This window comes from Hypanus sabinus, chromosome 4 (genome assembly GCF_030144855.1).
Source record: "Hypanus sabinus isolate sHypSab1 chromosome 4, sHypSab1.hap1, whole genome shotgun sequence".
Classification (NCBI taxonomy): Eukaryota; Metazoa; Chordata; class Chondrichthyes; order Myliobatiformes; family Dasyatidae; genus Hypanus; species Hypanus sabinus.
In genome coordinates, this window is record NC_082709.1 from 33,544,066 (window position 1) to 33,569,758 (window position 25,693).

Genomic DNA, 25,693 nt, shown 5'->3' on the forward strand with positions numbered 1-25,693 from the left:
CTGCTTGGCATACTCACTTTCTCCATTCTTCTATGATTTATTTCAGACATTTTATAACTTTAGAGTTATTCATTTCATGATTTCAGATCTATAACTTTTTTTCTCATTCCCTTCCTCTATTTTAATCTCTGTGTTCATTCATTTCCTTTGGCCATGTCTTCACTATGATAAACAAGACTTCACCTTTCGTAGTTGGTACGACCATCAGTTACACAGTTCAATTTCTCTTGGTTTCCACCCATCATGACTGTTCCCACCCTTCTGCAATTTAAATAGTGTTTTATTTTTAACTTTCCCAAGTTCAGATCAAAGGTCATCAACCTGAAAATAAACACTCTCCAGAGTTTTAGGTGACCTATTAACATTTCCAGTATTTTCTGTCAGACATTGGATTACCAGAATCTGCAATATTTTATTTTCTAGTTCTTTATACTTTTTCTTCCAAATGTTAAATTATTGCTGCATTGAACAGTATGCAACATCTGAAGTGTTGAAGATTTAAAACACATTTTTAACCAGTTTTGGCAATTCTCATCAAATGCAATCTTTGATATCATAGCAAAGCTTACATAGTTATTAACAATTTTAAAGCCTTGGTCATCTTTTCTACATATCTAAAAGTTAGGAATGAATAGACATACTGTAATTTAGCTCACAAGGATCCTCTGTCTTGTGAACAAAACAAGCAATTCTGGTGCATAGTAAATAAATTGAAAAAATGTGCATTTCCACATTCTCACTGGAAATAAAATTGAATAGTGACAACCAAAAGGATAAAATAAAAATGCTCAATGTGAAGCTGGTGACAGTCATTTACAATCATTACAAATTTTATAGCCTCAGTGTGGATATTACAAAGATAATCAGCATGCCAAGAAAGGAAACATGGATCTTTGTCACATTGCTTACTCCAGATTGATAATTAGAAATAATATTTCCTTAATTGCTGAAGAGTTTCAGGTAACTGTAAAATGTGTCACTCACAGAAATCAGGATTTGAAAGTGATATTATTATGAATTGTTATTGAATTCTACGATAACTTCCTAAATGAAATCATAAAGTCTGACCCCTCAGCTCTTTACCTAAGTTGGTTGGTCTAAGCCAACCATCAATGATCTATTTTCAAATCCTATTTACCAGCACTTGGTCCATAGCCTTCTTTGCCTTGGCAAATTAAGTGCTCATCTAGAGACATAGAAAGATACGACATAGAAACAAGCCATTTTTTCCACCAGGAATGCAATGCCATCAACCACCCACTGACATTAATCCTATGTTTTCTTCTCACTGTCTTCATACTCTGCAAAATAGAATCAATTTACAGTGGCCACACCAATCTTACATTATCTTCCCACTTTACTACACACCTACACATGAGGAACACTTTACAGTGACCAATTAACATTCAGAAACACATGTCCTTGAGGTGTGAGAGGAAATGAGAGCACCTGGAGGAAAGGCATGCAAGTCACAGGCAGAATTTGCAAACGCCACACCAACAGCGCCAGAGTTTGGGATTGAGCCAACGTCCCAGCCACAGTAAGACAGCAGCTCCACTGATTTTGCCATTGTGCTGCTCAAAACATTTAAATCTGTATACGTTTTAAATGCCGCAAAAGAACCTGCTTCACCCGCCCATTTAAACAATCCAACCATCCTTAGGATATAGGGTTTTGACACGAAACACGAACATTTCTTTTCCCCATGCAGATGCTGCTTGAGCCATAGATTCTTCATTACTCCAGATTCTATGGGAATCTTTGAACTTACATCTGCCACTGATCTAAATTCATTTATCTAATCCAGTGCCATTCTAGATTGTAGAACATGTTACAGTTCTCATTGTGTAACAGAGAGCCTGCTGATAACTTGAGATTTGGAGGCAAGTTTCTACATGCAAAATGGCATCCCTGACAAACAAGTGCCATTTCAATCCACTCTGTTTGGGATGTTATATATTCTTTTTCCATTTTAAAAGGTAGCGCATCTCCTTAAAAGCAAGCAGCAGTAGAAAAGAAAAGCTTTTTTTTTAAAAAAAGCATTGCAACCTCCAGCAGCAAATTAAACGCCTTTCCAAATGGATTAGTTTCTCAGACTGAAAGTGCATCAAGAAATTATGATCAACAAAATGTCTTTAAGCAGTCATGGTAGGAAAATGATATCATTAGTAATTGAATAGAACTTGGCAGGTTTCAAAATAATAGGATCTGTAAGAGTTTAACTGCGATCTTACTTTGTTGGTTTATTCTTCTTTGCAGTTAACTGCATTTCATGTGCTGCCTTCCTCAAGAAGTATTTGGGAAGGTTATGCGAGCCACCTTCCTACTCTGTGGTGCACTGTGGCAGTCCTCCTAGTGAAGATGGTCTCATGATGTTATTAGGTAGGAATGTCCAGCTTTCAATACTACTTTCATGAAGGAACAGTGATGCAATGCGAAGATAGGATGGCATGTGACTTGGAAACTCCTACATTCATGTTAGCCTGTCCTTGTTACTGGTCAAGACTGTTGGTTTGGGGGCTGCTGTTAGAATAGTCCAAAGAAGCAGCAGCAGTATGGAGTAGATTGTACACAGTAATACACTGATGATGGAGGTAATTAACATTTAAAGTGAGGAATGAGGTGCTAATCAGGCAGGAAACACATTTAATTCTTTCATGAAATCACACTTTGCTAAAGTTATTCAGGATGAATTTTCACCCACTGTGCCAATTCCTAACCTCAATTTCTGATAGTTATGAGATGTTTTATCTTAGCTGTGTTAAGCAAAAGTACATAATTCGCTCATTAAGTACAACAAATTACCACTTTATCAGAATCAGGTTTAATATCATTGGGATACGTTGTGAAATTTGTTGTCTTTGTGGTGGCAGTACAATGTAACACATAATAATAGAGGAAAAGAAAACTGAATTAAGGCAGTATATGTACTGTGAGTATATATGTATAAATTAAGTAAGTAGTCCAAAAAAAATGAGTAGTGAGGTGGTGTTCATAGGTTCAATGTCCATTCAGAAACTGGATGGCAGAGGGGAAGAAGCTGTTTCTGAATTGTTGAGTGTGCGCCTTCAGGCTTCTGTACCCCCCTCCTGATGGTAGCAATGAGAACAGTGATTGGCGTTTCTTCAGTTATTCAGGTACAATGAACCACAGTTGATAGCAATGCCAAGGAAAAGATACCAACTGTTGATAATGATACTGATGTGTTTAACTCTGCAGTACAGGCTTTCTCTCATCTGGCACCTCATTCTTGCGGTGTTCCCTGGCAGATACAGAAAACATTTGCAAACAGGACAAAATACAGCAAAGGTTTTGTTTCTACAAATAAGGTTGAAGAATCCTCACTGATGCAGAGACAAACTAAACTAAGTGTAAAATAAATTTATAAGTGAACCAAAAGAATAAAGGAAACTGAGTGAAAGAGAGGAAAAGAAAAAAAAATGAGAAAACAACCTCAGGATGCCTCCAAGAAAGTTCTTTTGAAGTATAGTCCTTGCTATTGTTTGTGGTTCTAGGTTTGGTGGCTGCTGTTGAAGATGGACTGAGAAACCACACAAAATACAGTCTATTTTATATATGGTACAAAAAAATGATAGCAGCTAAATTTTGTGCAATAAGATCCATGAACAACCAGGTGATTACTTCCAGACAGAAGATGATACAATACCGTACAGGAAAAATGTCTTTCAGCTACTTAAGCTAATGAATAACTTTCCAAGAACCTCTTAAACACTTCTGCTCTATTGACTCCACCACCACACTTGGCAGCATATTCCAGACACCCACCACTCTCCATGTGAGAGTGCACATTAACTTGAAATTTCCTCCTCTCACCTTAAAAGCATGCTCTCTAGTATTAGACATTTCAACCCAGGACAACGCCTGGGAAGCTGTTTTCCTATGCCTTGCATAATATTATGAACATTTAAAATACAAGAAAGTCGGCAGATGCTGGAAATCCAAAGCAACACACACAAAATGTTGCAGGAAGTCAGCAGGTCAGACAACATCTTTGGAAAAAAGTATACAGTTGATGTTTTGGGTCAAGATCCTTCTTCAGGACTGAGAGAGAAGGGGAGGGGGAGGGGGATATGCCTAAATTAAAAGGTGAGGGCCAGTGTTAGTCACTGACTTTCTTTACAGAAACACAGAAACTTTCAATTCCCTGGCCCTGACCACCTTATGTTCACCATGGTTGTTCAGTCACTATACACTTCTATGGAAGGCCTCAAAGCTCTCCATTTCTTTCTTGACAGCAAAACCAACCTGTCCACCCTCTACCACCATACTCCTCCATCTGGCAGAACTGTCCTCACCCTGAACAATTTTTCCTTCGCCTCCTCCTACTTTCTCCAAACCAAGGGGTAGCCCAAGCTCTGCCTGCCTCTTCATCAGCTACATAGAATGCTATGTTCAAAGCCTTCTCTGGAAGTACTCCCCAACTCTTCCTCTGCGACACTGACAATTGCAATGGTGCTGCTTCATGCACCCATGCTGAGCTTGTCAATCTCATTGATTTTGCCTCTAACTTCCACCCTCCCTTAAAATTCACCTAGGCCAACTCTAACACCTCCTATCCATTTCTTGATCTCTCTCTCTTTCTCCATATCTGGGGACAAACTGGCAACCGACATCTTTTATAAACCTAATGATTCCCATAGTTATCTCAACAATACTTCTTCCACCTCCCTCCTGAAAAAATGTTATTCCCTTTTCTCAGTTTATTTACCTGTGCTGTATCTGTTCCCAAGATATGGCTTTCCAATCTTCCTCAAAGAACGATGTTTCCCTCCCTCTACTCTTGATGCTGCCCTCACCCGCATGTCCTCCATTTCCCATACATTCATGTTCACCCCATCTTCCCACTATCATAATAGTGATAGAGTTCCTCATGCCCTTACCTATGACCCATCAGCCTTGGCATCCAACACATTATCCTCCGCAACTTCCACCACCTCCACAGGGATTCTACCTCTAAACATACCTTTACCTCTCCTTCCATCCTCTCCCTCCAATTTTCCACAGGGATTGCTTCCTCTGTGATTGCTTTGTCCACTAATCTCTAAGCAAGCAGCCAAAGTGCTACACCTGCCCATACACCTCCTCCCTCACCTCCCCAACACTTCTTCCAGCTGAGGCAACAATTCACCTGCAAATCTGCTGGGGTCGTCATTTGTGTCTGGTGCTCCTGATGTGGCCCCTTCCTACAACAGTGAGACCCATCGTAAATTGGGGGACCGCTTTGTCAAGTACCTCCACTCCATACACCATGTGGAAATTCTATGTGACCAAATATTTTAAATTCAATTCCCATTCCTGTTCTGAAATGTTGCCTGGGTCACATTTACCTTCCCTTTCTAAATAAATACAAGAAAACCAATACAATCAATAAAAGACCCCTCCCCCCCCCCAATAGGACAGACAACAACCAATATGCAAAAGACAACAAAATGAAAAAACAATATATTAACAATAAATTAATAAGCAATAAATATTGAAAAAGTGAGTCTTAGAGTCCTTGAAAGTGTGTCCGTAGTTAGTGGGACCAGTTTTCTGATGGGGCGAGTGGCCATGTACTAAAGACCTGTGTTAATCAACTGGCTGGTGTGCTCACTGAGATTTTTAGCCTCTTGGTTCACCTGTGTGTGGTTCTCAGCTAGTTCAAGCAGGCTTCAATCATACTAGTGCCCAAAAAGTGCATGGTAACCTGTCTCAATGACGATCACCCAGTTGCACTTAAATCCAGAGTGATGAAGTGTTTTGAGATCCTAGCGATGAAACATATCAACTCCTGCCTGAGAAGTGACTTAGATCCACTCCAATTTGCCTACCAGAGTAGCAGGTCCACAGCAAATGCCATCTCATTGTCTTCACACAACCCTGGAACATCTGGACAGCAAAGATCCATACATCAGGATGCTCTTTATCAATTACAGTTCAGTATTTAATACCATCATCCCCTCAGAACTAATTAATAAGCTCCAAGACCTTGGCCTCAAAACCTCCATGTGCAATTGGACATTGGGTTTTTTTGCTCGTCAACCCCAATAAGTCTGGATTGGCTAAAATATCTCCTCCGCAGTCTCCATCAGCAGAGGTGCACCACGGGGCTATGTGGTTAGCCCCTGCTCTATTTGCTTTACACCTATGACAACATGGCTAAGCACAGCTCTAACACCATATTCAAGTTTGCTGATGACATCACTGTTGTGCGCCGCATCAAAGCTGGTGATGAATCAGCAGACAGGATGAAGATTGAATATTTAGCTGAGTTGTGTCATAACGACAAGCTCTCACTCAGTGTCAGCAAGTCCAAGGAAATGATTGAAGATTTCAGGAGAAGGAAACTAGAGGTCCATGAGCCAGTGCTCTTTGGAGGATCCTAGGTGAGGTGGGTCAGCAACTTTAAATTCCTGATTGTTACTATTTCAGAGGTCTTGTCCTGGACCCAGCATGTAAATGCAATTGTGAAGAAAGCACCACAGTGCTTCTGTTTCCTTCGGAGTCTGCAGAGATGCAGCATGATATCTAAAACTTCCACAAACTTCTATAGATGGGTAGTGAGGAATATATTAACTGGCTGCATCACAGTCTGGTAAGGAAATGCCAAAGCCTTGGAATGGAAAATCCTACGAAAGATAATGGATTCAGCCCATTATATCACATCTAAGGCCCTCACAGCCATTGAGCACACCTACATGAAACACTGTAGCAGGAAAGCACCATCCATCATCAGAGATCCTCACCACCCAGGCCATGCTCTTTTCTCACTGCTGTCATCCAGTTGAAGGTATGAGAGCCTCAGAATATCCATCATCAGGTTCAAGAACAGTTGCCACTACTCAACTATCAGGCTCTTAAACAAAAGGGGATAATTACACTCACTTGCCCATCCATTGAGAAGTTCTCACAACCAATGATCTCACTTTAAGGACTCTTTATCTTGTTATTTCATGTTCTCATTATTTATTGCTATTTATTTACATTTGTATTTACACAGTTTGTTTTCTTGTGCACTCTACCTGATCTTCCATTGATCCTGTTATAGTTTTATAGTTACTATTCTATCCTGCAGGAAAATGAATCTTTAGATTGTATGTGGTGACATAGATGTAGTCTGATAATAAAATTTACTTTGATCTTTTAAGTCATCTCCTCGGATTCCAAACAGCAGTAGTAAATGTCCTTGTGAACATGGAAGTAAGGCAAGCTCACTTATTATTTTAAGTATCAAATATGAAAATATTGGAAAATGATTAATATATTTTAATTAAATACCCTGAAATGGGGGGGTGTGGGAGCAACCAGAGGTCATGACACATATTGGTACCAACGACAGAGGTAGAGAAAGGGAGAAGGTCCTGAAAGCAGAATGCAGAAGTTAGGAAGGACGCTGAGAAGCAGGACCTCAAGGGTAGCAAATTGCTGCTTGTGCCACGCGACGGTGAGTATAGGAATAGAATGAGGTGGCAGATAAATGTATGGCGTAAAGTTTGGAACAGGAGGCAGGGATTCAGATTTCTGGATCATTGTGACCTCTTCTGGGGCAGGTGTAACCTGTACAAGAAGGACAAGATGCACTTGAATCTGAGGGGGACCAATATCCTGGTGGGGAGGTTTGCTAATGCTATTGGAGATGGCTGCAGGGGAATGGGAACCGAAGTGAAGAGGCAGAAGATGGGGCAGCTGGCTCACAAGTAGAGTCAGCCTGCAGGGAGCTTGTGAGGAAGAATAGGTATGATAGAGCAAAGATGCACTCAGACTGATGGTTTGAAATGTGTCTATTTTAATGCAAGGAGTATCATAAACAAGGCAAATGAACTTACAGCGTGGATCAATACATGGAACTATGACGTTGTGACCATTACAGAGACTTGGATGTCTCAGGGGCAGGAATGGCTGCTGAGTGTACCAGGCTTTAGATGTTTCAAAAAGGACAGGGAGGGAGGCAAAAAGGTGGGTGCATGGTATTGTTAATTAGGGATAGTGTCACGGCTACAGAAAAGGAGGAAGTCATAGAGAGATTTTCTACTGAGTTAGTGTGGCTGGAAGTCAAAAACAGGAAGAGGGCGATAACTCTACAGGGAGATTTTTTATAGACCAACCCCCCCCCCCCCCAATAGTAGCAGAGACATTGAGGATTCTGGAACAGTGCAATAATAATAGAGTTGTTGTGATGGGAGATTTTAACTTTCCTGATATTGACTGACATTTCCTTTCCCTTTTAGAATCTTTTTATTGGTACATAATCTTCCACAGCTATAGAATGATACAAAACTTCAACAAATTAATATGTACAAAATTAATAGAGCTGAAGAAAAAAAGCTGATCGTAATATATAAAAATGGGAAAAAAGATTTATATATAGGAAAAAGAAGGAAAAAAAGAATCCCATCTAACTAAGAAAAAAAAACACTAACTACAAAAAAAAGAGAAAAAATCAACCCCCCGGAGCAATACTTCTAACTATCATCTAAATATATAAAGAAAAAGAGTCATCAACTGCCAATTCATATCTTAAAAAAAAATAAAATTGGAAGGAAACCATATAGAATAATTCAAATTAAAAGGTACTGTTTGGCAAAAGAACCCCATCTTCTCTCAAAGTTGAATCGGGGTTCAAAAGTTCTACTTCTAATTTTTTCCAAACTGAGACATAACATTACTTGAGAAAACCATTCAATTAATGTTGGGTTGATTTATTATGGGTTGATTTGGAATTAAAAGCTGTTAAACAATTTCATTTAACTTCAATATTAGGAGCTCCATTACCTTTACAGCTCTCTAAAATTCCAAATTTAAATCTTTACCCGATTGTTAAACAATCCCTACGGATTTGGGTTCAGTTTCACAATTTTTTAAATTTTAAACAATTTAAGTTGTCTAGTTTTTTATATCGAAACTTTTCATTTAAACCTTCAATAACCGACCCCATTTTTCTCCTATGGAGAGATAAAGGGATCCGTTCTTTTACAGATTTACTTTGTGATGGTCGATTGATGACTTTTGAAGAGTTAATTAACAAATATTCTCTTGCTCATACACATTTTTTGCAATATTTTCAGGTTAGACATTTTTTACAATAATATTTACTTAAGTTTCCATACTTACAAGAATCTGATTTGTTGGATACCATTTTGAAGTTGAATCCTTTAGTGAGAGGTTCCATTAGCAGAATTTATAATTTATTTTTGTTACAAAAAGAGAACCTACCACTAAAGATTAAACAAGATTGGGAGAGAGAACTTAATATGACATTTGTTAATGAAGATTGGGTTTGAATTTTGAAAAACATAAATTATTTTTCTATATGTGCCAACCACTGTTTAATTCAATTTAAAATTGTTCATCGTTATTATTTAACAAAGAAGAGACCATCTAAAATATTTCCTAGTATAGGCAACTACTGTGATAGATGTAAAACAGAAGTAGCTACTTTGTCACAAATGTTCTGGTCAAGTTCTTCATTAAAATCATTTGGAAATCTTTATTTTCTACAATTTCTAAAGCTCTGAAAAGTAATTTACAACCTAGTAGATTGACTGTTCTATTTTAAATAGTTCCACATCATATTCAGGGTATTTCATCTTCAGATCAACATGTAATTGCATTTGTTACATTATTGGCAAGAAGGGCTATTCTATTAAAATGGAAAGATATCTCTTCCCCTACATTGACTGACATCTCCTTAGAGCAAAGGGTTTGTATAGGGGTGGAGTTTGTTAGGTGTGTTCAAGAAGGATAAGTCAACTAGAGGAGAGGCTGTACTTGATCTGGTATAGGGAAATGAACCTGGTCAGGTGTCAGATCTCACGGTGGGAAAGCATTTTGGAGGTGGTGATCACAACTCTTATCAGCTTTGCCATAGTGCTGGAGAGGGATAGGAGCAGACACTTTGGGAAACATTTAATTGGGGTAGGGGGAAATTTGATGATATTAGACAGTTCTCAGGGAAATGAACAGCAGCAACATGGCAAATGTTCAGAGAACATTTCGATGGCATTCTGCACAGGTATGTTCCATTGAGGCATGGAAAGGATGATAGGGTTAAAGAACCATGGTGTATAAAGAATGTGAAAAATCTAGTTAAGAAGCAAAAAAAAAGCTTATGAAAGGTTCAAGAAACTAGGTACTGATAGAGTTCTAGAAAATTACAAAGGTTGCCAGGAAGGACCTTAAGAGTGAAATTAGGAGAGCAAGAATGGGCCATAAGAAGGCCTTAATGAGCAGAACTAGGGTAAACCCCAATGCATTCTACAAATGTGTGAAGAGCAATAGGACGAGCTGTGTGAGAATAGGACTAATCAGGTAAAATGGTGGAAATGTGTGCATGCAGTCAGAAGAGGTAGCAGAGGTACTTAATGAATACTTTGCTTCAGTATCCACCAGGAAAAAGGACCTTGGCAAATGTCAGGATGACTTACAGCAGAATGAAATGCTTGAGCATATAAACATAAAGAAAGAGGATGTGCTGGAGCTTTTGGAAAGTATTAAGTTAGGTAAGTTGCCAGGACCAGATGAGATACACCCCAGGCTACTGTAGGAAGCAAGGGAGGATATTGCTGAGTCTCTGCCAATGATCTTTGTATCATCAATAGGGACAGGAGAAGTACCAGAAAATTGGAGGGTTGCAAACGTTGTTCCCTTGTTCTAGAAAGGGAGTAGAGATAACCCAGGAAATTATAGACCAGTAAGTCTTACATTGATGGTGGGCAAGATGGTGGAGAAGATCTTGAGAAGCAGGCTTTATGAGCATCTGAAGAAACATAATCTGATTAGGGGTAGTCAGCATGGCTTTATCAAGGCAGGTTGTGGTTTATGAGCCTGATTGAATTCTTTGAGGATGCAATAAAACATATCGATAAAGGTAGAGCAGTGGATGTGGTGTATATTGATTTCAGTAAGGCAGTTGGTAAGGTTCCCTATGCAAAGCTCACTCCTAAAGTAAGGAGGTATGGGATCAAAGGAGACCTTGCTTCGTGGGTCCAGAATTGGCTTGCCCACAGAAGGCAAAGAGTAGATGGTTTGGATTCTGCATGGAAACATAGAAACACAGAAAATAGGTGCAGGGGTAGGCCAGTCGTCCCTTTGAGCCTGCACCGCCATTCAGTATGATCATGGCTGATCATCCAACTCAGAACGCTGTACCTGCTTTCTCTCCATACCCCCTGATCCCTTTAGCCACAAGGGCCATATCTAACTTCCTCTTAAATATAGCCAATGAACCGGCCTCAACTGTTTCCTATGGCAGAGAATTCCACAGATTCACCACTCTCTGTGTGAAGAAGTTTCTCCTCATCTCGGTCCTAAAAGGCTTCCCCTTTATCCTTAAACTGTGACCCCTCATTCTGGACTTCCCCAACATCGGAAACAATCTTCCTGCATCTAGCCTGTCCAATCCCTTTAGAATTTTATACATTTCAATAAGATGTGGAAACTATAGAAAGGGTGCACAAGAGGGCATAGTTTTAAGGTGTTTGGAAGTTAGGTACAGAGGAGATGTCACGGGTAAGTTTTTTATGCAGAGAGTGGTGAGTGCGTGGAATGGGCTGCAGGCAATGGTGATGAAGGTGGATACGATATGGTCTTTCAAGAGACTCCTGGATAGGTACGTGGAGCTTAGAAAAATAGAGGGCTATGGGTAACCCTAGGTAACTTCTAAAGTATGTACATGTTCGAAACAGCATTGTGGGCTGAAGGACCTATATTGTGCTGTAGGTTTTTTGTGTTTCCAATGCTAAGGGGCATAGTTTTAAGGTGCTTGGAAGTAGGTACAGAGGGGATGTCAGGTGTAAGTTTTTCACTCAGCAAGTGGTGGGTGCATGGAATGCACTGCCGACAGCAGTGGTGGAAGCAGATGCAATAGGGTCTTTTAAGAGACTCTTAGATAGGTATATGGAGCTTAGAAAAATAGAGGGCTATGTGGTAGGGAAATTCTCGGCAGCTTTTAGAGTAGGTTACATGGTCAGCACAACATTGTGGGCCGAAGGGCCTGTAATGCGCTGTGGATTTCTATGTTCTATGAAAGTTGGACATGATGAAAATGAGAGATGTCATAGTTCTATCAGAACTCTTACTCTCATAACATACAACAAGAAAATGTTCAAGCCTGTCTTTGGAGTTTGCCACTCTGGACCATTTCACTAATCACACCTACCTGAGGGGCAGGATCAGTTACTTAAGCTGCTTAGAATGGTTAGCAATCCTAATGTGAAATTAGTTTCAACTAAAATATTATACTTATCTCATGGTTATTATCCACCCAATGGTAAAATTGTGACAACATGCAGTTCTGGCATAAATAATTTTTTGAAAATTATATCCATTAATACTCATTGAATACAAGGAGGAAAGGGATTCCATTGCTTCCTGTGGGCAAGTATTTCAGAAAGCAATGCAACAATTTTTACTCTGCTAGTAATTACAATCTTACTCTAATCACTATCTTGAAATGCCAGTTACAAGTAAATTGTCCACATCAGCTCTTCTAACACGGAAAAGATTTTTCAGACTTCCTCTGCCTAATTGCATTTTTTTAACATTTTCTGAAATTTTAGCTGAGCAGAATGATTTTTCCATTATAATTGTGAAATTAAACAGGTGTGTATGAATGTGTTATAACTTTTTCGACAAGCAGTCCTAGCTCAGAATTACGTCACTGTGACTTTAGCTCAGTATCCCACAGTGGACTTTGCTGTTGCTGCACCTGATTTATCTCATCAGTATCAGTAACTAGCATGTCATCAGTTGATAAATGTATCACCTTTGCCAGGTGAACGAAAACCCTATCCTGCGTTTTCAGTTACTACCGTGACATTGCCAATGATAAAAATGCAGAAAATTTGCAAATTCAGTAATGGAAACACATCTTAAATAACAGCAATTGCTTTGTTGTAATCAATGTAACATAAAAATCCTTCATTTACTTCAGATTCTACATTTTCATTTGGATCAAAAGTTTACCCACTCCATATACAGTGGCCATTACTTTTTTAAGGCAAGTGTTTGTTTTTGACATGTGTATCTGACAGATACAGCAGCATTTAAACCTTTGGAGCACAATTAATGCCCAGGGTAAACAATCAGATTAATTTTAGACTTTCTGTGTTATATTTATGTGTGTACATCTTTGTGGTGATTTATGTGGTTGACTGGTTAATTGTGATACCTAGCAGGTAGCTTTCAGCAAGGTTAGAATCAGACCTGCTGAGTCATACTTAGCCTGCAAGACAGAGATAAAATGGATGTCTACTCCATTCCATCATTTTTCCATTTATCCTTATTGACCAACTTCATTTTTAAATGTGGAGGGTTCGTCAGTGTACCTAAATCTTGTTTGCTCTGCTTGGAGTCAACACCAAGATGACAATGCAATGTTTTAAAATATCCTTACTATTTTCGCTCAGATACACCTGGATGTATACTTTAATTTGGAAGCCACCTTGAGGGCTGGGCTTGTGGTGAACTACATATACCTGTCTGGACACTGGACACGCCCCTCTGCTGACTGCTCCTGTGGCTCCTCCCACAGACCCCTGTATAAAGGCGGTTGGAGGCACTGCTCCTCCCTCAGTCTCCAGGATATTGTGTGGTGGTCGCTTGCTACTAATCGTGGTCTCCTGCAGCTAATAAAAGCCTATTGTTTGCCTCCCGTCTCCAAGAGTTATTGATGGTGCATCAGGGCTCCATGCTAATTAGACCCTCACTGCGTTACTTGCATCAGCAGAATCAGGTACTGCACAAAATAAAGCCATTTGTCAATGCCAGCTGAGATTTGGCTTTAAATACCCCCCTCTTCCAAGCTCTTGGTTCATTATTCCAGTACATTACAACTCTCCAAGTACAAATAACTATTGTTTCAGACAGATGAGCTCCAAAATGCCATCAATTATTCCATGTTTTTTTACTCTAACTTCTATAATCTTTCTAATAATCAATTTAAATGTATATTCAGTATCAGGTATCAGACAGCCATTCTGCTGTCAGCAAAGGTAAAACTCGAAGAATGTGGTTAAATTAGGTTCATGATCTCCAGTTGAAAAGTCTAATGAAATGATGTTCTAAGACAACTTTGGCCTGGTCCAGGAAAGCAGTCTCATGCCTCCAAATCAATTAAAAATAATTTTATAAGCCAGCAAAATACGTCCTAGACATGTATTCTGTACTGATATCTCCCCAGTTGGTTTTCACCTACTATCTGATCTGTCTACTCAATATAAAAGGCCAATATACTGTCTCAGATACACAGATATTTGTCAGCAAGCGATGGTGGCTACCACAAATATGCAATGAACAGCTACTATGGTTTGGCTTCGGTAAAAATTGGCACCACTGAAATATTCAGTGTTTTCACCACATCCAATATTGAAATTACCATATCTTTGGAATGAATACAGAAGTCTCAGCACTACACTCACAGAAATAACATTCATATTTAATTTAATTTTGTATTATGTGCTCCAGCGCAATGGGGAATTTTAATCGTAACATCATAACATCACAATAGTAATTGGAAATGAAACTGACTGTGTAAATCTCTTGAGCTCACTAATGTTCATACTGAATTCTTATTAAAATATGAATGAAGCTATGCTCAGAAGCATCTCTTCATTAAAACACAGGCCTGAGTACGAGTGGGTGGAGGGGCCTTTCCCCTAATAATCATTACAAATTCAGAGTGAGATGATGAATCTACACACACACACACGCGCCCCTGTAATGTTAAGGACATGCACATGCACTACTTCAAAAAAAATTAGTTTTGAATGCAAGAGAATAAAACGTGGAGTAATAGTGTGAAAATATTTTTCTAGGTAATTCTGCTGAGCAATGAACAAGCTTTTCGTCCAAATTCAATTCCTAACCTGGTCATGTGCAACAATGAACCTTGTTTACTTACAAGGACACTAGTTAATTGTTAATCCCTTTCAATGAAACAATTGAAACTGCTTCAAGGAGAACATTCTGTTACCTTCCTTGCTGTATCAAATAGAGCTCAGCTCCTTTCTTTTCTATTCATGTTTTCCACCTTTGTATGTGTGACCATGGTAGATAAAGGTGTCAAGAAAAAGTCTGAAACGTTAGGTGAGAGAACCCAAGGAGAAACATAACAGTGCAAAGTACATGGTGAACTTTCTCTACATTAATAGAAGAGAGATTTATCGGTAAGTTTGGGATTCTGCTAATGTACAATATTGAAAGGTGGAAAGATTAATGTCAAACATAGGTTACATTATCTGGAAACATTCCAATTGCATTAACTAATATATTCTTCTGCTGTTGCTAAATTGATGGGCTTCTTCACAGTAAATCAAGTGAACACAATTGTGATCGGTTATATAATCCAGGTGAAAAGGACGGTGAATCATTGCAATTTTCTAACCCATAGAGCTGTGAAGGTGCAGAAGTTGAGCAACTTCAAAGACCAGATCAATAGATTTTGGTCTCTGGGGAAATTAAGGGGTTTGAAGATTCAATAAGAATATGAACTTCTGGTTGTGAATAAACCATATTGTCACTGAATGGTGGATCAAACCAATATGGACTACCTGTGCTCAAATTTCTGATGTCCTTCTGCTCTGCATCCTGAATGTATGGTGGAAATCACTTTTCTCAAATGAAGCACTAAATTCTGGTTTTAAAAAAAATCATAAAAAGGTCAAGCTGGAAGTTTGAATAGAAAGACCGATGAATTTCCATCTGGCTGCGCTCATGAAAATGTACCGGAAACATCATAACACATCATTCCCCTCCACAAATACAAAATGATATGCTGTACTACTGTTTAATCTAATATTTTCAGATTTCTCCTTTTAATTTTTAATGGTGCTTTTCTGACCTGATTGCCGATTTTTCTGGGGTGTTAGTTCCAAGTGCAGTGCCGAGGTCTGCACGAGATTTTCCCTCCCCATTGCCATCATCCAGATGTTCATCTGGGTTCTCTTTGTTCAATGAGAAGTGTGCTGCAGGTAAAGCATGGGAATCATCATCTGCAGATAGAAAATCAGACAGAAACTTTAAAACAAAATGCAATATATTACAATCATATGATTTCTCCTCATTCAACTAACATATTTTAGATTTAATACTTTATTTCATCATTAACTCAAAAAAAACAGCCTCTCCCTCTGCAAACAATTTCCCTGTGGCATAAGGTCTGAGACCTTGAAGTGTATGAATGCTGTGACACAATCTTTTTCTACTTTAATGCAAAAAATTATTGAGAACATAGACAATTAACTAATGTTGCTGAGGTAGAAGGCTATTTTCCAAGGACTGTGGCTTCCACTGATATTAACATCAGCTATCGCAGACAAGTGATTGCTGTTTCCCCCTCCCCCAACCCTGACTTTACCCATCTACTGCTAGCATATGTATATTTACTATCGTTGGGAAGATCAGTTTAAAAGTTAGTACCGACATCAATTGCTTCCAACTAAGTAAAGCTCATTGCTTTCATTCATCTCAGGACTTTTTCCTGGCACTTATATACAGAAAGCAAAAGCAGTAAGATTAGAAAAAAAACTACATAGCCATTGAATAACATCCCGGCATAGCTGTTTCTACTGACAAGAGAAGGGGCAAAGGCGGACCACTGGCGCCGCAAAGCGAGTTGCTTCACACAGGTGGGACTCGCCTGCCTTGAACGGCAGCCCACTTATGAGAAGGAAAACTTGGATTTTAAACCTCCACTGCCTTATGGCCAACCATGGGAAAGGCTTCAGGAGTAAACCCTGAGGAAGAAATCCAGAGCTGGGGTCCGAAAGGCAGTCTGATGTTTAATCTCCACATAGATCTAACATTTTCTCTCTGTTTAAGAGAATTCTCCAATTCTCTTAAAACTGATTCAGGAAGTGCACCACAATTTGCATTGTACCCACCAGCTTTTTGGCAAATTACGTGTAATCCGTAGCCTCCGTTACTGCCTCCACCCACTACTAATGTTTCAATTTATTTGGGAAAACAGTTCATAACTTTGAACAGGTCACAATCATGTACAGGATTTTAAGGATGGTGATAAAAGTCATTCAGATTATAGATAAGATGGTTGAAGGGGCAGAATGGTTGCAGATGAAATTTAATGAGGAAAAGTGAGGAGTGTTACATTTTGGTAGGAAAGGTGAGAAAGGGCCATATATATAATCGGGCATAATAACAGTGAATAAGAACATAAGAAATAGGAACAGGAGTAGATCATCTGGCCTATTGAGCCTGCTCTGGCAGAAAGATATACCCACATAGTTCCTTGTAAAATTACAGGGAAGGTTGAGAAGATGGTTTAAGAAGTATGTAAGACACATACTTCTTAATCTAACTGTGTCTTAAATATATTTAATAAGATAGCTTCTACTGCATCACTGGGCAGAGTATTCCTCAGAACAAGCAGTTTCTTCTCAACCCCATCCTAAATTGAATCCTCCAAATTCTCAGGTCATGTCTTCTCATTCTCATCTCCCCTAGCAGTTCCTTATCTATCCCTTTCTAAATGTTATGTTTCTTGCAAGATCCCGTCTCATTCTTGCAAAGCCCAGTGAGTACAGCCCCAAGTAACTCAATTATCCCTCAAAGGCAACACCATCACCTCCACCATCATCTTGGTGAATTTCCTTGGTACAACCTTTAACCCCATTACACAGTGGGAGCCATGGTCGCAAAGTGGTTAGCACGATGTTATTATAGCTTGGGGCATCAGAGTTCAGAATTCAATTCTGTCATCGCCTATAAGGAGTCTATATGCCATCCCTGTGGAATGTGTGGGTTTCCTCTGGGTGCTCTGGTTTCTCCCACACTCAAAAGACATACTGGGTAATAGGTTAATTTGTCAATGTATATTGTCCTGTGATCAGGCTAGTGTTAAATCAGGAGTTGCTGGGTGGTGTGGATTGAGGGGCTGGAAGGTCTCTAAATAAATAAATTCCTTTTTTCCTGAGGTAGGGAGACCAGATCTGCACACATTAGTCCAAAGATGGCCTCATTAGTACCCTGTATAGTTGTAGCATGACCTTACTGCTCTTAAATTCCACCCCTCTAAGCAATAAAGGGCAACATCCCATTTGCCTTCTTGATAACTTATTGTAGCTGTAAACCAGCCTTTGCGATTCTTGCACTAGCACTCCCAAGTCACTCTGCACAGAAAAATACTGCAATATTTCACCTTTTGAATAATAACCTGATCTATTTTCCTTCCAAAGTGGATAACCTCACATTTTCAACTCTATCTTCCAGACCCTTGCCCACTATCTTAACCTACCTTAACCTGATGGTTAAGACTCTCTGCATCCTGGGTAGTTTGTTTTTGCACTTAGTTTTAAAAACATTAACTATTGTCTTTTATATTTTGTGCTAGTTTACTTCCATAATCCATCTTTGCTTTAATGTTTGTTTAGTGGTTCTTTGTTACTGTTTAAAGTTCTCCCAACCTTACAGTTTTCCATTATTATTGGCGACTATGTATACCTGAATTTTTAATTTGATGAGCTTTACTTCTTTTGTTATCCAAGGCTGGCTTCCCACATTGTAATTATGCATGCTTTTAACTAGAATTTGCATTAATGAACAATCTCTTTGAAAGTCTTCTACTACCCCACCATATAGCTTGTCTATGCCAGCTATCTCTTTTGCAGTCTCCTTTGTTTAGGTATAACACACTGGTTTTAGATCAAACTACCGCATCCTCCAGTTGTATGAGAAATTCCATCGTACTGTGATCGCTCTTTCCAAGAGGATTCCTAGCTATAAGATTGTTAAGTTTACTTGCCTCTTCGCAAGAACCAAATCTGACAGAGCATTTTAACTTTTAGACTCACTAACATGCTGTTAAAGAAAGCTATCATGGATGTATTCTTCACTCAATCTATGTGCAAGTTAATATCCCTCATGACAAATGCCATTCCATTCTTACATGCATCAGATATTTTCTTAGTTTATTACCTGCACTACTATGCTATGCATTACTATTATGTAACAACTCCCACCAGTGAATTTTTCCCTTTTACTGTTTCCAATCTCTACCCAGATGGATTCAACATTTTGCTCCATAGATCTTCTATCATTTCGGCAAAATTAATCAATAAACTCCAAGAACTGGGCCTCAATACCTCCTTGTGCAATGTGTGTGTGTTGCTCGGGTGCACCACAAGGTGGTGTGCTTGGCGCCCTGCCTTATTTGCTTTACACTTATGACAGTGCAGCTAAGCACAGCTCCAAAACCATATTCAAGTTTCCTGACAACACAGCTGTCATTGGCCAAATAAAAGGTGGTGACAAATCATCATATAGGAATGAGATTGAAAATCTTGCTGAGTGGTGCCATAACAACCATCTGTCACTACACCTTGGCAAGACCAAGGAGCTGATTATAGACTTTAGGAGGAGGAAACCAGAGGTCCATGAGCCAGTCCTCATCGGGTGATCAAAGGTGGACAGGGTCAGCAACCTTAAATTCCTCTGTATTATCATTTCCGCGGAACTGTCTTGGGCCCAGTACGTAAGTGCAATTATGAAGGAAGTTCGCAGTGCCTCTCCTTCCCTAAAGTTTGCAAACATTCGGCATGACATCTAAAACTTTGACAAACTTCTCTAAGTGTATGGTGGTGAGTATATTGACTGACTGCATTTCAGACTGGCATGAAAACATCAAAGCCCTTGAATGGAAAATCCTATCATCACAGGTAAAGGCCTCCCTTCCGTTGAGCATATGGAGCTGTCACAAGAATGTAGTATCCATCATCATGGATTCCCATCACCTAAGCCATGCTCTGTTCTCACTGCTGCCATCAAGAAAGTGGTAGAGGAGTCTCAGGACTTGCACTGCCAGGTTTAGGAACTATTACCAAAGTGAATAACTTCTCTTAACTTCACTACCCCATCACTGAACTGTTCCCACAACCTATGCACTCACTTTCATGGACTCTTCACCTCATATTCTCGACATTTATTGCTTACTTATTTATTATTATTATTATTTGTATTTTTGTCTCTTTAGTATTTGCAGATTGTCGTCTTTTGCACATTGGTTGTTTGTCCACCTTGTTGGGTACGGTCTTTCATTGATTCTATTATGGTTCTTAGATTTACTGAGTATGCCCACAAGAAAATGAATCTCAGGTTTGTAATGGTGACATATATGCTATATGTACTTTGATAATAAATTTACTTTGAACTTGAACTTTGAACTTCATAAGATATCATATTCATATATACATTATACATACTGTATACATCACTGCCACTATTCAATAAGTCAATTAAATCCATTCATTTTCTGACATAATACACTACACACTAAATCATTTCCAGCTGCTAAGGTCCGTAAAGACCCCTTCTGAACAATGCTGAAAGTTAACACTCTATAATAATCAGAAGTGATCTTCTAATGAATGAATGTCTTATGGTCTAATTGCCGCTGATTCCATGCATCTTATGGAATGCATACTAATGAACCCTCATCATTACAGACTGTATTCAAACAGTTGTATTCAAGTGGGAGATTTTCCTTGTGTACCTTGGTGTATCTATCTACTCTGTGTAACTTAAGGAGACGGTACAAGCCAACATTTTACAATTTCAGTGGTATTTCACAGTATAACTGTTAGCTTAAAAATCTTCTTCCAAAGGCTATGACTGGATTATTTTACAGTCTTATCTTTCTGTGACCAAGATGGCGACAAGCTGTGACCTCTGTTACGATTCATTTTCTTGTAACCATTCACAGTAGAACGAAGATATACAATAGAATCAGTGAAAGACTACACACACACACACACACACACACACACACACACACACACACACGCGCGCGCACACACACACACGCACGAGCACGCACACACACACACTCACACACAGTCTTCTTTAGCACATTAGCCGGTTGTCAATCTTTGCAAATACAAAAATGATAAAAGTAAATAAATAATACTGAGAACATGAGTTGTGGAGTCCTTGAAAGTGAGCCCATAGATTTTGGAATGAGTTCAAATTAAGCGTCATGTTAGGGCTTCAGGGACAGGGATGTGAGGGAATTAAAGGACAGGCCAGAATTTTCAGTCTCCAACCCACATTCAAAGGATAGGTATCCATGGACTGGGCCGGGATGTCTAGCCAACAGACCAACATGGATGAAAGATGGTGGCTTCCCATGGAGTTAGTGTGTTGCTGGCAGGTTCCAGAGTCGGTGATTTCCTGCGGGAAACAGGAATAAGATCTGATGATCTGGGTTTCCAAATTGGTGAAACTGGAGTTCGAGGCCTGGTTTTTGGAGTTCGGCAACTCTGGAGTTCAAAGTCTGATCAACTGTTCCTGTGGTCAATGCCAAAGATCAAAGCCCGTGGGCTAAATCGGGAGTCCAAAACTCAAGACCCATTGGCCAGAGTACATCCGTCATCAGTCAAGGCATCCGTCGTAAGGACCCCAATTACCCAGGATGTGCCCTCTTCTCATTGATACCATCAGGGAAGAGGTACAGGAGCCTGAAAACACACACTCAAGGTTTTAGGAATAAATTCTTCCCCACCACCATAAGATTTCTGATTTGACAATGAACCTATGTAAATTACTTCACTTTTTTTTCTATACTTGCTCTTTTTCCACTACTTATTATATATTATTATATATATATTTATATTTATGATGGTAATTTACAGCTTTTTTATCATTATGTATTGTAATTTACTGCTTCTGCAAAGCAACAAATTTCACAACATATGCCAATGATTTTAAATATAATTCTGATTTTGGTTCAAATATCTCTGCCCTTCCCCTACCATCCTCTCAAAGCTATGTGACCCTGGCATTCCCCCACCACTCAATACTCCAGTCCAGATTCGCCTGCTTTTCTATCCTCTACCCCAAATATACCCAATCCCTCAGATTAGGAAATCCCAGCTACTCTAGTGCTGCCACCCCATCAGCTGTCACTTCCAGCCCCAATTCCTTCCAGCTTGGGGATACTTGACCTTCGACTGTCCTCTTTAACCGGGATATAGCCACTTTTCCACTAGTCTACCCAGCCCAGGTAAACCTACACTATCCCCTCCATCCCAAAGGTACGATAAGTGCTGCACCTTTCCTGCCCCTTATAGGCCAATCAATTGAAAATCCATTAAACTGGCAGAATTGAGAGCATACTAAATGAATTGAGGTCAATTATTCCAAATAATTTTTTTAAGTCTATAAGGGATGGGTCATTATCATTCAACTGTTAAATAAAGAAGAAGAAATATATCATTCAGAGTTAGCTGCCACACAAGCTTCCCCCCACCCTCCCACACACCTGGAGTTCAGGTTATCAGACTCTGAGACCCACAAGGCACAGGATTATACCACATAAATACAATCAAGTCATTGCTCTGCATCCATTCTACCATTCCTCCAGACAGCTTTTAATTGGCATGGTTCAAGGCTTCTCCCTGCAGAACCTACTGTGACTCTGACTCATTTCTCTGGACGGTGAAAGCAGGGTTGGCTCTCGGCAGGATGGCTGACACACAGAGAGAGCCGCCATGCCAACATGGAAAACAACAGCAAGAAAGCCCGAGCTGTAAAGAAAGAATTGGCATCCAGAGGAGCTTTGTTGACATTTAACTTGGAACACAAACTGAGCCGAAGTCGAATCAGAGTGCAAGAGATCAATGGAGTAGAAATAACCTTTACTGGGCCCTGCATGGTCCTGAAAAAACAATAAGGAAAAAGGGACTCTGAGCAGATGAACATCTTTGCCTTAAGAATTATTGGAAAGGGAAAGCTAATAAAAGTTTTTTTCTATTTCTTTGCTTAAAATCTAACATCTATAAATTTATTTTTAAATTATCCTACTTATGTTATCTACTATTCACACATCTGAGAGATACTGATCTTGTTTCCTATCACTCATCTTTACCACAAAGGACCCAGAGTTTCAACTCACAGTATGTGATTAGGTTCAATGCAACTTATTCTGTGTGTGGTGCACTGGTGTCTATGTAAATCAAGTCAAGTCAAGTCAAGTCAAGTCAAGTCAACTTTTATTGTCATTTCGACCATAACTGCTGGTACAGTGCATAGTAAAAATGAGACAATGTTTTTCAGGACCATGGTTTACATGACACAGTACAAAAAACTAGACTGAACTATGTAATTAAACAAACACAGAGAAAGCTACACTAGACTACAGACCTACTCTGGACTGCATAAAGTGCACAAAAACAGTGCAGACATTACAATAAATAATAAACAGGACAGTAGGGCAAGGTGTCAGTCCAGGCTTCAGGTATTGAGGAGTCTGATAGCTTGGGGGAAGAAACTGTTATATAGTCTGGTCGTGAGAGCCCGAATGCTTTGGAGCCTTTTCCCAGATGGCAGGAGGGAGAAGAGATTCTATGAGGGGTGCATGGGGTCCTGATGCACCATCAATAACTCTCAGAGACTGTAAGTGAACGATAGGCTTTTATTAACAGCAAAAGGGAGCACAACATCTCAAAGACTGAGGGAGGAGCAGTGCCCCAAACACCATTATACAGGGGTCTGTGGGAGGAGCCACAGGAGCAGTCATCAGAGGGGCGTGTCCAGACAAATATACATAGTTTACCACAGATCCTTCATAATGCTGTTTCCTTTGCGGATGCAGCGTTTAGTGTAAATGTCCGTGATGGTAGGAAGAGAGACCCCAATGATCTTCTCAGCTGACCTCACTATCCACTGCAGGGTCTTGCAATCCAGGATGGTGTAATTTCCGAACCAGTCAGTGATGCAGCTGCTCAGGATGCTCTCAATACAACCCCTGTAGAATGTGATGAGGATGGAGGGGTGGGAGATCGACTTTCCTCAGCCTTCGCAAAAAGCAGAGACGCTGCTGGACTTTCTTTGCTATGGAGCTGGTGTTGAGGGACCAGGTGAGATTCTCCATCAGGTGAACACAAATAAATTTGGTGCTCTTAACGATCCCTACCAAGGAGCCGTCGATGTTCAGTGGGGAATGGTCGCTCCATGTCCTCCTGAAGTCAACAACCATCTCTTTTGTTTTATTCACATTAAGAGACAGGTTGTTGGCTCTTAAAAATAGCACATTTGGTCAGAGGTCATGGAAATATCTAATCAGATAAAGGCTTGTAAGTGCTTAGCATTAAGAAGCTCCTTGCTCTTGGCTCAATAAATAACTGATTGAAGTTCCTGAACCTATTACTGCAAAAGAGGCTCACTAGAACTCCATCCATATCCTCCAACACCTACATCAATAAACACAATATCACAACATTACTGATTTTATGTATAATTAAGAACCGTGCTTATCACACTCGATATAAACTTCTGACAGAAGCTTCAGTATGCACAACACATCAGTCGACAAGGCACATATGTACACACATCAATCTACAGCTGGTATCAATCCCCACATGATGTGGAAATGGTTGGTTCACTGTGAAACTGAATGCGGAGTTGCGACAGCTAAAAAAAAATCTTTTCCAGGACGGTCTGTAGTCTGGGTCAGCTCTGATAAAACCGTCCAGAGGCAATTGGTAGGAACGCAAATGACATCACTGATAGAAAATAGCCAATTCCTACTCTATGGATTCTCCAACACCTCCTCATATCAGGAAACAACAGGCAGGACATGTCTGTAATGAGATTGTCATTATAATCTCAAAGCTATTGTCAAGAGGAGACTTGAGATCTGTAATGACAGGATCTTACAAAAGCTTCCTGAAAGAAGCAATTACACCACATCACTGATATTCTCCTCGTCTCTTTGCAAATAGATACATCCTTTAAAACTCCAGTAGATGTGTTAGAATGATATCCCTTTCATCAGATCACCTGGCTTCGTTCTATTAAAACTGTCCAGATGTTGTATCTTCTATAACAAATTCCAGCATTTTTCCCCATGGTTGATGCTAGATTTACTTCTCTGTGACACCCTGTATATTTCTCTTCTTTATGTTTTAAGTTGGGGAACTACACTCTTCACCTTTCAATCTGTAGAAAATGCTCCAGAAGTAGAATTTTGCAGGATGGCCACGAATATATCTACTATTTCTAGGGCAACTTCCTTTAGTTTCCTGGGATGTAGGTTATCTGGCCATAACTATGTTTCTGCCTTTAGCCCACTTCACCAACCCTTATTTCCTTACTATATACTATTTTCTTAAGTTCCTTCTGTCTAGACCTTTGATGACCCGGTATATCAGGAAGGTAACGGATGTGATTATATAAAGACAAATTCAAATTATATGGTTAATTTTCTCTTTGTTCCTAATTATAATTCCCTATATCTGACTAAAAGGGAGAAATATTTGTCTTTTTTAATATTTTTCTCTTCACATATTAATGGAAATTACAGCAGTTTGTACGTTCCCTTCAAGATTATTAGCATACTCTAACCTCCAACCCTTTATTAATCTTTTTGTTTACCTTTGTTCTCAGCTGTCAGGCCTATTAATTTTTTTCTGGCAAATTTATATGCCTCCTTTTTGGATCTAATATTAGTCCCTAATTTCCTTCAGTTGCCTCATTTGAGCTAATCTTCCCCAACTTATTTTATACCAGACAGGAATGAATAATTATTGCAATCCCAGTTAACATCTTTTTTAAATATTGCCCACTGCCTATCTATCATCAACACACTTAGCAACAGCTTCCCAATCTATCAAAGTCAACTTACACTTCATGGTTTTGTATGTAGTTTCTTTTGTTCAGATTCAAGACTCTTGTTTATGATTGA

The 25,693-nt window shown here is 39.4% G+C and overlaps 1 long non-coding RNA gene across 3 annotated transcripts in view; it reads left to right on the forward strand.

Annotated features, from left to right (window-relative positions):
* Window positions 1-14,939: 14,939 nt before the first annotated feature.
* The window catches only part of LOC132392643 (uncharacterized), an 83,665-nt gene continuing 72,911 nt past the window's right edge, over window positions 14,940-25,693 (forward strand). For all 3 annotated transcript variants that reach the window (XR_009511602.1, XR_009511603.1, XR_009511601.1), the window contains exon 1: window positions 14,940-15,164. This is a non-coding gene — a long non-coding RNA (uncharacterized LOC132392643). The remainder of the gene's footprint in view (window positions 15,165-25,693) is intronic.